Consider the following 13476-nt stretch of genomic DNA (forward strand, 5'->3'; position numbering starts at 1 on the left):
AACACACTGAGCATTCATGAAGTACTGAATAGTTATAAGTACTTTCATTGATACAAGCCACTTAATTAAATTGAATGCAGACAGATAGCTTATTTGTCTACTGTTGATACATGACTCCATTGCAATTTGTTCCACTCTACAGATGAGTAAGGAGCAAACTCCGAAAGCAAAACAGAACTATATATATATATATAAAGGAAGATATGGCATCGGAAAAGAATAACGAATTAATAAGGAGTTATGCAAGACTATTTATTCCTGATTTAAGTGAGCTGTTTATGAACCTTTCTTGTTACTGCACAATGTGGATGAAGTCTGAGCCTCTGTGTGTTCATCTTGGGTCTGATACTGGCATTGAATCCTACTTAACGTTTATTTAATGCTGAAACTTATTAACAATAGAATTAAATTAAATAACCTTAAATATAAACTTGTGTTTAATAATGTCTGTGCAGTTAATTATTACAGAAATAAACGTTCCCAAATGTTATCTGAAGAACAATAAAGACTATAGATTCCTCATTTTTGTGATGCTTTAGGTGCATGACTCAAGAGATTATGTCTGGCCTAAACACTGAAAGAGTCAAAACTGACAAAATCTATAAATGTAAAACCAAGGTTGGGTCATCAATGATTATCTAAAAAGCTTCAATAAACAAAACCAAAAACAATATGTTCACATTATTTGGCAATTGTGGGACATATAATGTCCAATAAACATAATCAAGTTTTCAAACCCTGCAATAATGTTGCAAACCCAGCAACAGTCTGTAACATAACTGTGGATAATCAAATAATTGTGGAGCACTTGCATTATTTAATTACATTAAAAGACTAATAAATACAATGTAGATTCAAAAATGTATTTTCGGTGCTGTGTGTGCAACGCTTAAAGAGCAGCAGGTAAGCTCTCAGCTCTAGTAGATTTTGTAGATTAAATGTTAGGAGTAAATCTGACCGGTTAATTCAAAAGGTAAAAGCAATGAACAAAAAGAAAATGTCCATGTTCTCCCAGTTCAAAGACTAAACTGGATACAGTATTGGGCTATTTCTTACTGAATGTTTACAGAAAATGTGTTATCATCTGCATTCCTGTTGCCGAGTTGAGGCACAGTGTGTGTCGTTGCACTCGACTCAATAGCTCATGTTTCTACATTTGAGCCTCAAAGGAAAACAAGAAAGAAGTGCAATCACAATGTGTAATATTATCACAACGTGTAATATTATCCGAATGTGTAATATTAACACCTAATGGAGACCAGCTGATGAACGTGTACATTTTCCAAGCTGTTGAACCTGCCCAAAATATTTGTATTTTGTGATGTTTAAAGAATGCTGGTCATGTGACTCACTGGTTGTTGTGTTGTACCCTATGATACGGTAGATTACGCTGACATTTATTGATTTGTATTTACATTTTGATCATGAAAATGTCTCTCGTCCCTTGTCAAGGGTTAAATCTCAGTTCCTTTGCAAATTTTGAGTTTCAGAACGTTTCGCCCATTTACAAATACACATATTTCAACAATGACAAACATTTATTAAAAAAATTTTTTAAAAAAATACAACACTTAAAATAGGAGCCAACATGCTGTAAACTGTTTTCAGCAAGCCTGACTGCCACTTCACAATTTACACCACAATTGACGTATAAGTATCTTGGACTCAGGCTGCAAGTATTTGTGGCTAGCCTGCAGCAAATTCCTTAACTGTCACATTACATGGGTTTTACAGGGTGTGGCCATTCTCTGCTGGCAAAGAGCAATATAGTTTTGCGTATTTACCAGCTAATATGTGCTAGTTTCATTCTTGTTGTGCCTGAAAGAGACAAGAGAGACCAAAGCAAGGGAAATGAGGTTAAGAAAGGGTTTGGACAAAGTCATATTATACTGCTTGTCAGCGTGCAAAGCTGTGTAAGTGTGCATCTCGGTCTGCACATGTTGCATGTGTGTATGCATGCACTTTTCTCTGTACAATGAGGTTGCTGGTGGGTAACCACCTCTCCCTCAGGCTAAATTGGAGTCGGCTAACACTGGAAGAACTAACACAACATGACAGTTAGCCTGGTCGGTCTCTGCACACAATCCAAACGGCCCTGGCACGTAAAACCAAAGCGTCCCTCAAGACAAGAGCGTAGGACAAGAGTCTCCAGCAAGCTGGTTCAACCAAGTTTAATAAGACATGGACATAATACAAAGCGGCTTTTGCAAACATATTTTATCTCTGAAATATCTGCCATGTATCATATTCTGTGGAAAGTTCCTATTACTTTTCCTCCAAGTACACTAAAAGGAACTATTCTAAGCCAATGCTATTACTCTGTACCTATGGCCCAATTGCAGATAGGCACCACTCTGATTGGATCAGAGTGTAAAACCTCTCTGATTTTCTTTAATTAGATTCCTACATGTATTCTCTCTGCAAGTAATGTGTTTGGTCTCTCTACATGTGCAACCCGTGAAGTCTTGTGCAAGGCAATGTGCTGTATGAAAAAGCAGCAGTAAATGAGGGCCAAAGAGCAGTAGGTGCTACCGGGGGCGCAGCAGGGCTCATGTATCCCCTAATCTTCAGCACAACAGTCCTGTGGAGAAGGACCCATACAGTCTCCAGAGGACTCTGTCTCTGTCTGTCTCTTTAATTGTCTGTCTCCATCATTTTGTGTCTCCTGGATACAGACAGATCAAAAAACACACATGTCTGACAGTGCAGCAGGGAGGGCAGGGCCTTTGTCCCGTGCAGCCAGTTTATTCTTGTTCTGTTGTGTTTTATATTACAGGCTTACATAAGCAAACAGCCGCTGAGCAGCTGCTTTCAAAATGGACTCCATACGCTCTCTTCCACATGTAAGCGTGGACATACTTGATGACACACTTACGCTGCATCTGTTTTAGGATGCATATATGCTGTACGCAGAAAGACAAATGGTTTTTTTCTCAGACATTTTTTGCAACTCTTGTCATATCAGTAAGGTGTCACCAGAGGATGTTTCCTTGCCCTTGGTGACTGTCTGGGCAAGACGTCGCTGACGAGGGCCCCAGATGGGCACTGAAGGGGAGGTTTGGTAGGGCAGACAGAGATGAAGAATGACGGAGAAAAGGAGAGGGAATTGAAGTAGTAGACGAGGGAAATTAAAGTTGAAACAGTGTGGCGGTAACGCAGACAGGAAAAAGTAAAAATGGGGGCATGTGGAAAGAATGACATGAAAAAGGAGTCGAAAAAAGCACATTCAAGAAAGACAGATCTGGAAATAAAAGAATGGATGGAAAGTGAGTAGGTATACAGGTGGGCATTGTGTGTGTGTGTGCGTGTGTGTGTGTGTGTGTGTGTGTGTGTGTGTGTGTGTGTGTGTGTGTGTGTGTGTGTGTGTGTGTGTGTGTGTGTGTGTGTGCACGTGCGTGCAGAGTTTGTGCTTGCACTCTCTAGAAAAATACCAGCCTTCCGTAACTGATGTCTGTCCCACGGTCCGTTTGGATGTTTTGCTGCACACCCGCCCATCACTACCACCACCATCACCACCACAGCCTTGCGGTGGCACCCTGCCCTTCTCCTCTGCCCCGGGTCTTTCATTCCTCTCATTCCTCTCCTCCCCTCATTTCTTTCATGCTACAGCCATTAGTGTAAGAAAGTGACTTGGCTTGAAGATGTCACTTTGCTTAATTTGCATTCATTGGCTCTGAATCTGATCTATTAATGTACTTGGGAATTTAGCAGTCTGTACCTGAGATGTACAGAAAGTTCAATTTGATCACTTTTGAGAACTTTAAATATATGAATGTGTATGTCCACTGAGACAAAACAGGACTAAGACAAGGGAGACGTTTGAACTTGAATTATAGCTTTAAAAGTAACAGTAGTTTGTCTATAGAAGCTTTAAAAACACAATAAAAGAGAACACAGAGTTGAATTTCCTTCACAAGGCTTCAGACTAAAGAAAATGCCTATATAACCTTTTCAAACTTTACATTTAACCTTAACTTTAATGGTCAAAATCTTTTATTAAATTCAAACTTTGCATCTGAGAAGTACCCACCACTCTTTTCTGTTTAGTGAGAGACACAAGTTATAGACCAATATTTAAGTTTGTAGAAAAAAAAATGGTTTTGTCAACTGATTTGTACTGGTTGTTCAAGCTAGTGAATACAGTCTATTTATAGAAGCAGGAAGTGGGCTTCTGATGAGTCACTGTTACTTCCTAAGGAACTAACTGCAGGCCCAATGTAATTCACTGTCTAATTACCCAAATAGGAAAAGCAGACGACTATGAGACAATATTAAATTAACAATAAGAATAGAAATAGAACTACAGTGGGCCTTTGTAAATTGAGTTATGGAGAACAGGTTTAAGCGCTTGAGTGTCTAAATGAGTGAAGAAAAAAGTGAAGCAGTATGCTTCATTATCATCTCAAAACATAAAGTTGACAACATTAAGCTAAACTAGACCTGATTAAAACAAAAACTATTTTACCTAACTGGGATAACTTTGATGGTGCGAGCATACAGCTATTACATGGAGGCCGTGTGTACTTATGCAGACCAAACTGTTCCAGTGGATCAAACGTACAGAAGTATCAGTAGAAAGGAATTGTCAGTTCATTTGTTGCACAGTACTCGGCATAATTAGTCAGTGAAAAGCCTCAACTGGCTTAGTTTAGTATCGCTCAGAATAAACGGGGCTGAGGGAAAGACACCACTCGACAGCCAGCTGTAAACTGATCAGTCAGAAATATTCACAAGATTCAGAGGCACTTGTGTGGAGGAAGTTTTAGCGAAACAAACACTCAAATAGGACACCTGTGGGGACTTAATCAGCTTACTGTAATGCAAAGTCAGACAGGTTAATGTGGCAGGAAAACAGAACGGGCTTCCCCCTACACGAGCTCAGACTCAAACTGTAATGCTGTCTGATTGCTCACTGTAAGAACACAGAGTTTTGCAGACAATGCAGTGTGCAACCTGCTGCATCTATTGTGTGCCTGGGTGTGATCTGCGCACTCTCCTGGAGGCACAACAAGCAAATGTAGTGTATGAACACACTACAGTCACCCAAGCACCAACACCTCGAACAAAACTTCAGAAACTGGACAAACTAAGGAAACTATCAAATTCATTGTTGCATTACTTTTATTATGGTAACCACTTGAAAACTGAAATGAATCACTCGTGAAAAAATAAAGACATTACAACAACAATTACTAAGTAAAGAACTGAAAAAGTAATTAGCTTCTTGGTTATTTATTTTTCTTTCCCGGCACACCTGAAAGAGAAAACAAGACATTGTGGTTCATCTGCTGTGTCTCTTCACCAAAATGTTTATTATTTGTAGAGAGTCTAGTGGACATGCTGCATAATTGAATGAGACATATCCTTGTATCCCTTATTCACATGATTTTGGTATTCTTAAAAATCATATTCTTCCATATTATCACACTCATCATCCAATGTCAGGTTCAGATCTATTTCCTGTGTTTTCTTGAGAGTAAAAAAAAAAGTCCTCATTACCCAGGCTCTGAATCATCATGGAATAATACAGAGATGCCTCATGACCTTCCCATGGCCTATTAGTTCTTGATCTAATAACTCTGCAGCTGTGTGAGCTGGTGTACTACATCCAAGATCATGGATAGCAAATGGCAAAGTTGCAAATGTTTTAAAACAATTGAGACCGGGAATTTCAAATTGTTGTACAAAGTCCTCCAAAGATTTCAATATACCAATGTCATATAGATCCCCGGATAAAACAATTCTGTTTTCCAGCCAATCCTTCTAACAAAAAGGCGGGAAAACAAACAATTAAGAATTTATGACTTCTAAAATAGCTCCAACTAGGTGAAAACAATGGTTTACAAAGATCATACCTGCTTTACTTGTTAACAAACTGCTCCATGATACATAATTCATCTAAAAATGGTGTGACAAGGCTAGCAGGTGGAGAACCTCCCACATACACGCACCCAAGTTGGAACCACAGGAGGTTTTTTTTTCTGTTCTTCATATTTAGCAGACATTTTGTGAATGCAACATAATCACCTCCCCACATCGCCCACTCTTGTCTAGCTAATGCTTCTGCAGCAGTCTGTCCTCAGAACGCACAGAGAAGAAATTGATATCAACCCTCCATTAAACAAGCGGTAACACAGAAAACAATTTGACCCTGAAATTGACTCTCAAATTGTTGAAATAACGGAGCCTTGCTGGGATTATTAACTGTGATGCACATAAAGTACAACATTTCTAATTGTAATCTCTCTTAATGGCACGAGTACTCATTACTAAAAAAACAATATTATTACTGTAATACATTGTAAAGTAATGTGTACCTGTCCAAAACTGATTATTAGCTAGCAGTTAGAGGAAAAACGTCCAGCCATAACACTGTATTCATCTGGAATATTACAGATAAAGTAAAAAAGTCCAAGCATGTCCGTGCATGTCCGTGCATGTTCGTGCATGTCGCAGAAAGGCCTGACCAACCCAAGTCTGGATATGACAGCCTACATGACTGCTTTCCTGATGGGTGTGAAGGGGTAGAGAGGGGCTTGGGCTGAAGGAGGGAAGGGCGGGAGCGGTAGGGGGAGGGGGGGGGGAGGGAGCGTTGGGAGGAGACTGAGGGAGGGATCTCGAGAGGAAGGGAAAATGTGGGTCAACACAGTCAAAGCCCTGTCACATGTTCCAGTCAGCTGGAATCTGGCCTCCAGTCCAAACCCGAATGTTATGTAAGAGGTTATTGATCCGTGAGAATGCATGTTGGAAAACAGAGTGCTAGTCGGGACTGAGGCATCTTGCTGGTGTGTCCGCTGCAATACAGTCACATGGTGTCACCGCATGGAAAGCCAACATGTCAGAGCATTGCTGGAGGTACAAAGTGATCGAATCAGTATCAGATTTTTAGGTGAAACAAAATATTTGGATGATATTAATATTTTTTCTGCTGGTGTGAAAAAGCCAGCCCTGGATCTTTGACGCTCTCTGCTCTAGTAGCTACCACTTGTCATTAAGACGTATTCTCTCAAAGTCTCGTGCCATCCCTTTCACCAGCCACAGTTCTGCTATCCTGTCTCCATCTATCAGCTTCAACAATCCAATCAGGTTTTTTTTTGTTTTTTTTTTACTTTTTAGGGAAATGCATTTCAGTTACTATCATCATCAGTTGTTCCAAGTATTAGACATTAAGGGTCTTTGGAAAGAATGGTGGTTGGATCAGACTGTCTGAGAAAAATGTGTTTCTTTTCCACGAGCAAGGCCAATCATATCAGTAAGTAGGCCTTGTAAGTGGCCCTGTGGCAACCAAGATAAACCTTATGGAAATACGGTTATTTGGGAATTCTGACATGAGTGCACATTGCCATGGCCTCCCTACATGCAAAGGGCTCAAAGTTCCCAGTATGTCATGGGGAATAGTGGGGAATTATTATTAGGACAATGATATAAAAGGCCAAAGTAACTATTGAGCCAAAACAAATCTACAACACAGACAGTTCAGCCGTCAGCTGTGACTATGCATAGAAATACTCCTCTCTTTGTAGTTAATCCAGGTTACATTTACATGAACGAGTGTGGTTGGCATCACAGCCATAACAAGTTCATGAAACAGCTGGATGTGGATCACATGAATCAACGAGGAAACACTCTTTTCTGGCTCAAACTGAAAAGAAAGTAGGTGACTTCTTCAAGGGTTCAGGTTTCAAGTGAGAGTATTTCCTGGAACAAACAAACTCAACGTGGAGAGGTGACGGAGACCGAGGGCAGTGGTTACAGTTCAGACTGCGGAAGAGTACAACAAGCCCAGAAAGGAGAGCACGAGGAGGACAGCACTTTGGACCAATGTCTAATCTACTGGGAACGGAATTGTTTCTCTATCTGCAGTTGTCATATTGTTACGCAAACGGTCTATACATTCACCTTTTAGTATGAAAAGAAAAAAAGGATAGTGGTATCTGAATATTCAGTCACTGACATTTTTCAGCAGAAGTATATGTTCACCACACTTTTGCCCTGAATTCTCACTTGTTCGGAAATTTGCCTAGCTGACAATTATGAACAGAATGTATTGAACCCTCTTGTCAAGTATGTTCCACAAAGTTACAAATTATGGTTTTAGTGGCTTGAGCATCACTTGGATTTTTTTTCCAGATGAGTTCAAGATTCCATAAATTTGGGTCATCATTTGGTCTGGAATTTATTTACATGATAACATTTAGTTTTGTGTCAATTATCAGGTTAACAGGATTGTGTCACAACCGTCTGGTTAACAAAAAGTCAAAGAATTAACTAAATTTAAATTTAAGAAAAAAAAGTCTCGTAGTTCAAATGTTTCACATCCATCCATCCTCAGCTGTCAAGGGGCGAAGGCAGGGTACAACCTGGACAAGTCGCCAGTCCATCACAGGGCAGACAACCATTCACACCTACGGGCAATTAAGAGTCCAATTCACCTATGCAGCATGTCTTTGGACTGTGGGAGGAAGCCGGAGAACCCGGAGAGAACCCACGCTGCCACGGGGAGAACATGCAAACTCCACACAGAAGGACCTGCCAGACCAGTATCCGAACCCCGCCCCGCCCGGGATCCGAACCACTAGCCACTACACCACCGTGCAGCCCCACATGTGTTTTTTTAATGTCAGGTAACCTTCGGAACTAAAGGAAGTTTGACATTTTGGGAAATATGCATATTTCTTGCTGGGAGAGAAGAATAGAATTGTTAGCTTAACTTAAACAGAAAACAGCTAGACTAACAATTTCCTGGCTCCGGCTTTATATTGGACAGATAGCAGCAGTATTAATATTTTGAGTTAACCCTGTGCAAGAGAGAGAACAAGCCATTGCTGTTCTTTTTAAGACATGAAGTTGTGAACTATGTCTTTAAGAGGCCCCTTCTCATCTTGCAGTGATGGCTGGGATGCTGGAGATGACTGCAGTTGCTGAATTACTGCTAACCACAGTATATATATTTAGCCCATCTTGTCACAGAAGTGTGCTGTGCTCTATGCTGACTGTTGCAGGCCTGACCAGAACAATACTCAGAAGTATACTTCTCATGTGCCTGATGGAAGTTTCCACTGCTCCTCGCAGACCCAACTTCTTCACAACACTGCTCAGTATTACAATATAGAGAGGAAGAAGGAGGAACGGCGCCTGGCCAGAATATAATGTGGGTCATTCAATCTATAAAAGAGCTGAATGGGCCAACTCATTATCGTCTGCAAATCTGTGTACAAGTGTGAGGATGACTCTGCCAAGCATACCGGTGGAAACAGATCATAAGGAGGGGAGGATGGAATAGATTCTTAATTTGAGAAATGAACAACATCGGCTGAGACAACACTTATTAAAGCATTATAGTTTGAAGCCTTTAGATGTTATCCGAGGTGGATCATTCTGCAACAAACAGTTTGACAGTGCCCTTGACTGAAAGAAGCTGCGTGAATCCTTTTAATGCACTCTGCACGGCATTTACAGACAACTCTGCAGAACAACCTGGTCCACATACTTTTATGATCTGCACAAGAGGGAGGGACTAAACACTTGGCCTGCTTTTGAAAGTGCATTTTTCAGCTTCCTTTGGAGGGCTGCAAGCCAGCACGCTGGCCCTTTAAATCGCTGCAAAGTGTCATCTCACACGCACCCAACTTTGCTGAGTCATTGGGTTCAGACTGCTTTTGTAACCTCCACCCAGCAGGGCTTCTCATTGGCCTTGGTCTCCACACAGCACTCCACGTGGTTGGCTGCCGGCACTACTAATCAGTTTCTTTTTTACCAGAGGCATTTCTAAAGTTACAGGGATGATACCTTTCTCCCCTGTGACTGCTGTCTAACTGACTGCCTGAGAGGACTCAACCCTAGAAGTCTATAGAGGTTTAAGTGTGGGGATTTTGAAAGGAGAGAGGCTGGATGTGAGACAACTGTAAAGAACAAAAAAACATTTGGGTGTTTGGGATATGGGTCAGATGGACACTCGAGGTGGTTAAATCAGAGACTGAGGAAGAGTCAGCATGCTGGAGTAAAGACCATGATCGAAGAATAAAGTGTCCAAATTGAGACACAGTAAAAGTACAGCTAGAGTCGCTAGCGTAGCGGACTCTCAGTGTTGTTTCAATACATAGGCCCTGACTCTTACCTGCACAAAGAATCCCAACATCGCTCATAAACACATTTGATCATTTAAATTAATAATTAAATGAACTAGAGAAATAGAGTACGTTATCGTTACCTGCTCCTCAATTTATTTCCCTCAGAACAAAGTGATGCTATCTAAATTATTTCCTGAAAATCTCCTTCCAAGAGAGCTGCACTTTTATGGATCATAATATCCAGATCCTGAATGGCGAGGATGGTTTGGGTGATATCCTCAGCAGTCTGTCAGTGTTCAACCCTCTGACTTATGGCTTCAGGCTCTCAATTTCATCTGCGCAAACTGCTCTCGCTCACTCGGACCAGAAAGTCCCCCACCTGTTGTAATGTGTGCAATGTGTTCTCTCTGTTTGGCTGTAGAAAGCCATTAGCAGGCTTGAACAGTTTAAAGATTGCTCCTTAATAACTGGCAGAGGTTGTATCTAGTCTTACTCTGCAATTGAGGAAGGGGGAGAAAGTAGGAGAGAAAAAAGTGTAACATGTATTGAAGTGATACAGTTTAAAGATGGAAAATGTGTGGCTCTAACTAACATGTGTACTGGTGCACTTTGATGTAGATCATGGTATTCAAGTCTGTGCTGTGTGGTTATGAGAGACACAGGAAGTGGCAGCCTGACGTTTCCACGTCATACCTGAGGCTTGCTTATTACTCTGTGATGCGTGATACATCTTTCACAAAAGGAAGAAGGCTGCTCTCTCCTTTGTTGCTATATAATAACGCTGATTCACTCAGGCTTTTATAAGATACCAGTGAAGGTATGCTACCTTAACGACTTGGGAAATAATAGTCATTTAATTATGATTAGATGCATCAAAAGCTCTTAAGAAGCCACTCTGGTTATCCTGTCACCACAGTATTGATGATGTTTTACTAACTCAAACATTATTAACACACTCTCGATGCACTTTCTTGAATCTACGACAGCTTGTCATGTACATTTTTGATTGTATGGTTCTTTAGTCACACAGAGATAGAGAGAGAGGCCCAATGTGTACTGGAAGCGGTAAGTTCAACCTGTTTTTACGTCTAACAATAATAGAGAAGTTGTGACATAATTTCCTGGCATCCTTGTTATGGAATTATTATTATTAGATTCAATTATATTCTTGATCTTGAAGCCACACAAAGGAAGGGCAGCCACTAAATGTGTTGCCGATGTGATGCAACTCAAAGGCTGCTGTTAACAAATTTAAATCACTAAATAATGCAATCTAGTCTTCAATTAAGTTTTGTCTCTCGTTGCAGTTCAAATGATGTATCAGTTACAGTAAATGTGTGCGCCGTCATTCTGAATCCTTAATCAATGTATTCTCCCAGGGCGGTCTGTGAAAGGTGAAACCACAGCTAAAGAAATAACATTTTCCAAGTACAACAAGGTTTTAGATGTTGAAATGGATATTTATGGACATATTTATTTCATCAAGCTGGTGAAATAAATATGGTGCTTCTGAAAGAGCATCATTTAGGGGATTCATGTGGCAACACCATCTTAATTGTCCATTCCGAAGAATCATTAAACCAGCTAACAATATAATGCTATCCAAAGAAATAACAATTCAAATATAAGATGTTGAATATTGTTATAGAGTTGAGACAAATACTTTTATCACAATTTTGTAAAACATTATATTTCACTTAACTATTGAATTACATTATACAAAGGTTTTACATTTTCTAGTAATCAAGTTTAAATTAACCTTCCTGTTCACACCAGGTTGCCTACAAGTTAAATTACAAGTGAGTTCGGAAAAGACAGCAGTCTGCTTGGAAAGTGATCAAAAAAAGCTAATTTAAGAAAATTAGTCAAACCATTTACTTTCACCCAACATTGTCTCCGAACAACATTGAAATGTATTAGCCTCTAATGTAATTGCACATCAGTATAATGATTGTGTTTCATTTGTGTTGTCCCACCTTAAAATTCAAGCAATTAAAGTAATTTCTGGTTCAGTTCAATTCATGCTCGCTCCATGTCTGCTCAAAGTAGCCATCTAGGGCCAGAGAGACATTTTGTGGTTGGTTGTAATATCAAATCTACTGATTGCAGGAAATCTAATCTGATCATTTCGAGTGGTGCACAACAAGCTGTATTATATGGGGATATTATAAATCGTTGCCGTCATCACTGAGGTTTAAAGATGTCTCTCCTCTTTCCCTCAACCTGGATGTATTTTACAGAAGTAGTGCACCCTACCCTGATGGTGGACACCATAGCAGCCACCTCACGGTGTGGATCAGACCCATGCAATAATACTGAGCGAAGGAGGGACTGGCTTCTTGAGCGATGTGTGCCTGTGGCGCGGTCTTGCCCAGCTTTGTGAATGCATCAACATAAACTGAGGCGAGGAATAAAAGCTGTGTCACTGTGCTGAGGCAGCATTGTGTTACTGCCTGTTTCAAGTGTTATAACAAAAGGGTTGACAGGTTGTTGCCTATGAGTTGCTTCTTTGCTCTGTGTCTCAGTCAAAAGATTAGCTGGTGCTGTGTAAACTGGTAAACTGCATTCTTTTGATTCCCTCCTATACTGGTCTGGCAGGTCTCCCTGTGTCAGCGGCTTCCTCCCACAGTCCAAAGACATGCGACATAGGTTAATTGGACTCTAAATTGCCCGTAGGTGTGAATGTGAGCGTGAATGGTTGTCTGTCTCGAAAAAAAAGCTATGTCTATTCAAGCAATATCTGTTTTTTCTCATGCATGCACTGTCTGCAGTGGCTTGAGAAGACTTCAGGTGTCTTCAATTGTGCAGCACTGGGCGTTGCTTGTCGGTATCAAAAACTCCATACTCTCTGCTGTTCATATCTGCATGTCCCATTCAGTGCCCAAACTCTGTTGCTGCTGCATTCAGACATGGCTAGTCTTCTCAACACATATCTTATCATGTAAATTACATCATGTGCATTTTCATTTTACCTTGAATTCTAAAGCGAGAGTTACTTCCACAGCTGGCACACAAATGTTTAATTTTTTTCAGCGGTTCAAAAAGGGAAACAGCACACCACTCCATTTTTCAAATGTGGACTTGTAGTGTGTTCAACGAGCAAGCCTCCAATTGACGTTTCCATCCACGAGAAGTGCAATCAATTATTTTTTTTAGTAGAACCAAATTCTTACTTCACTCCAAACAACAAGAAAGCTTTATTTGCCTAAAAAAAGATGCAAAATGCATCTAAAACTGTTAAAAGGAGTTTTGGTTGTTCGGTCTCCACATAGACTTCTCAAACCATGGAGAATTATGAAAAAAAGGTGGAGTGTTTGGGTGTTTGTTGTGAGTTTGAACACAACTCCCACCCTACTGTGTCTGTCTGAGGTCTGCAATTGTTCAAAAAGGTATCTGTGCCTAAGTT

Source organism: Clinocottus analis, unplaced genomic scaffold, assembly GCF_023055335.1.
Source record: "Clinocottus analis isolate CAN_PGR_092001 unplaced genomic scaffold, fCliAna1.0.p SCAF_2, whole genome shotgun sequence".
Lineage (NCBI taxonomy): Eukaryota > Metazoa > Chordata > Actinopteri > Perciformes > Cottidae > Clinocottus > Clinocottus analis.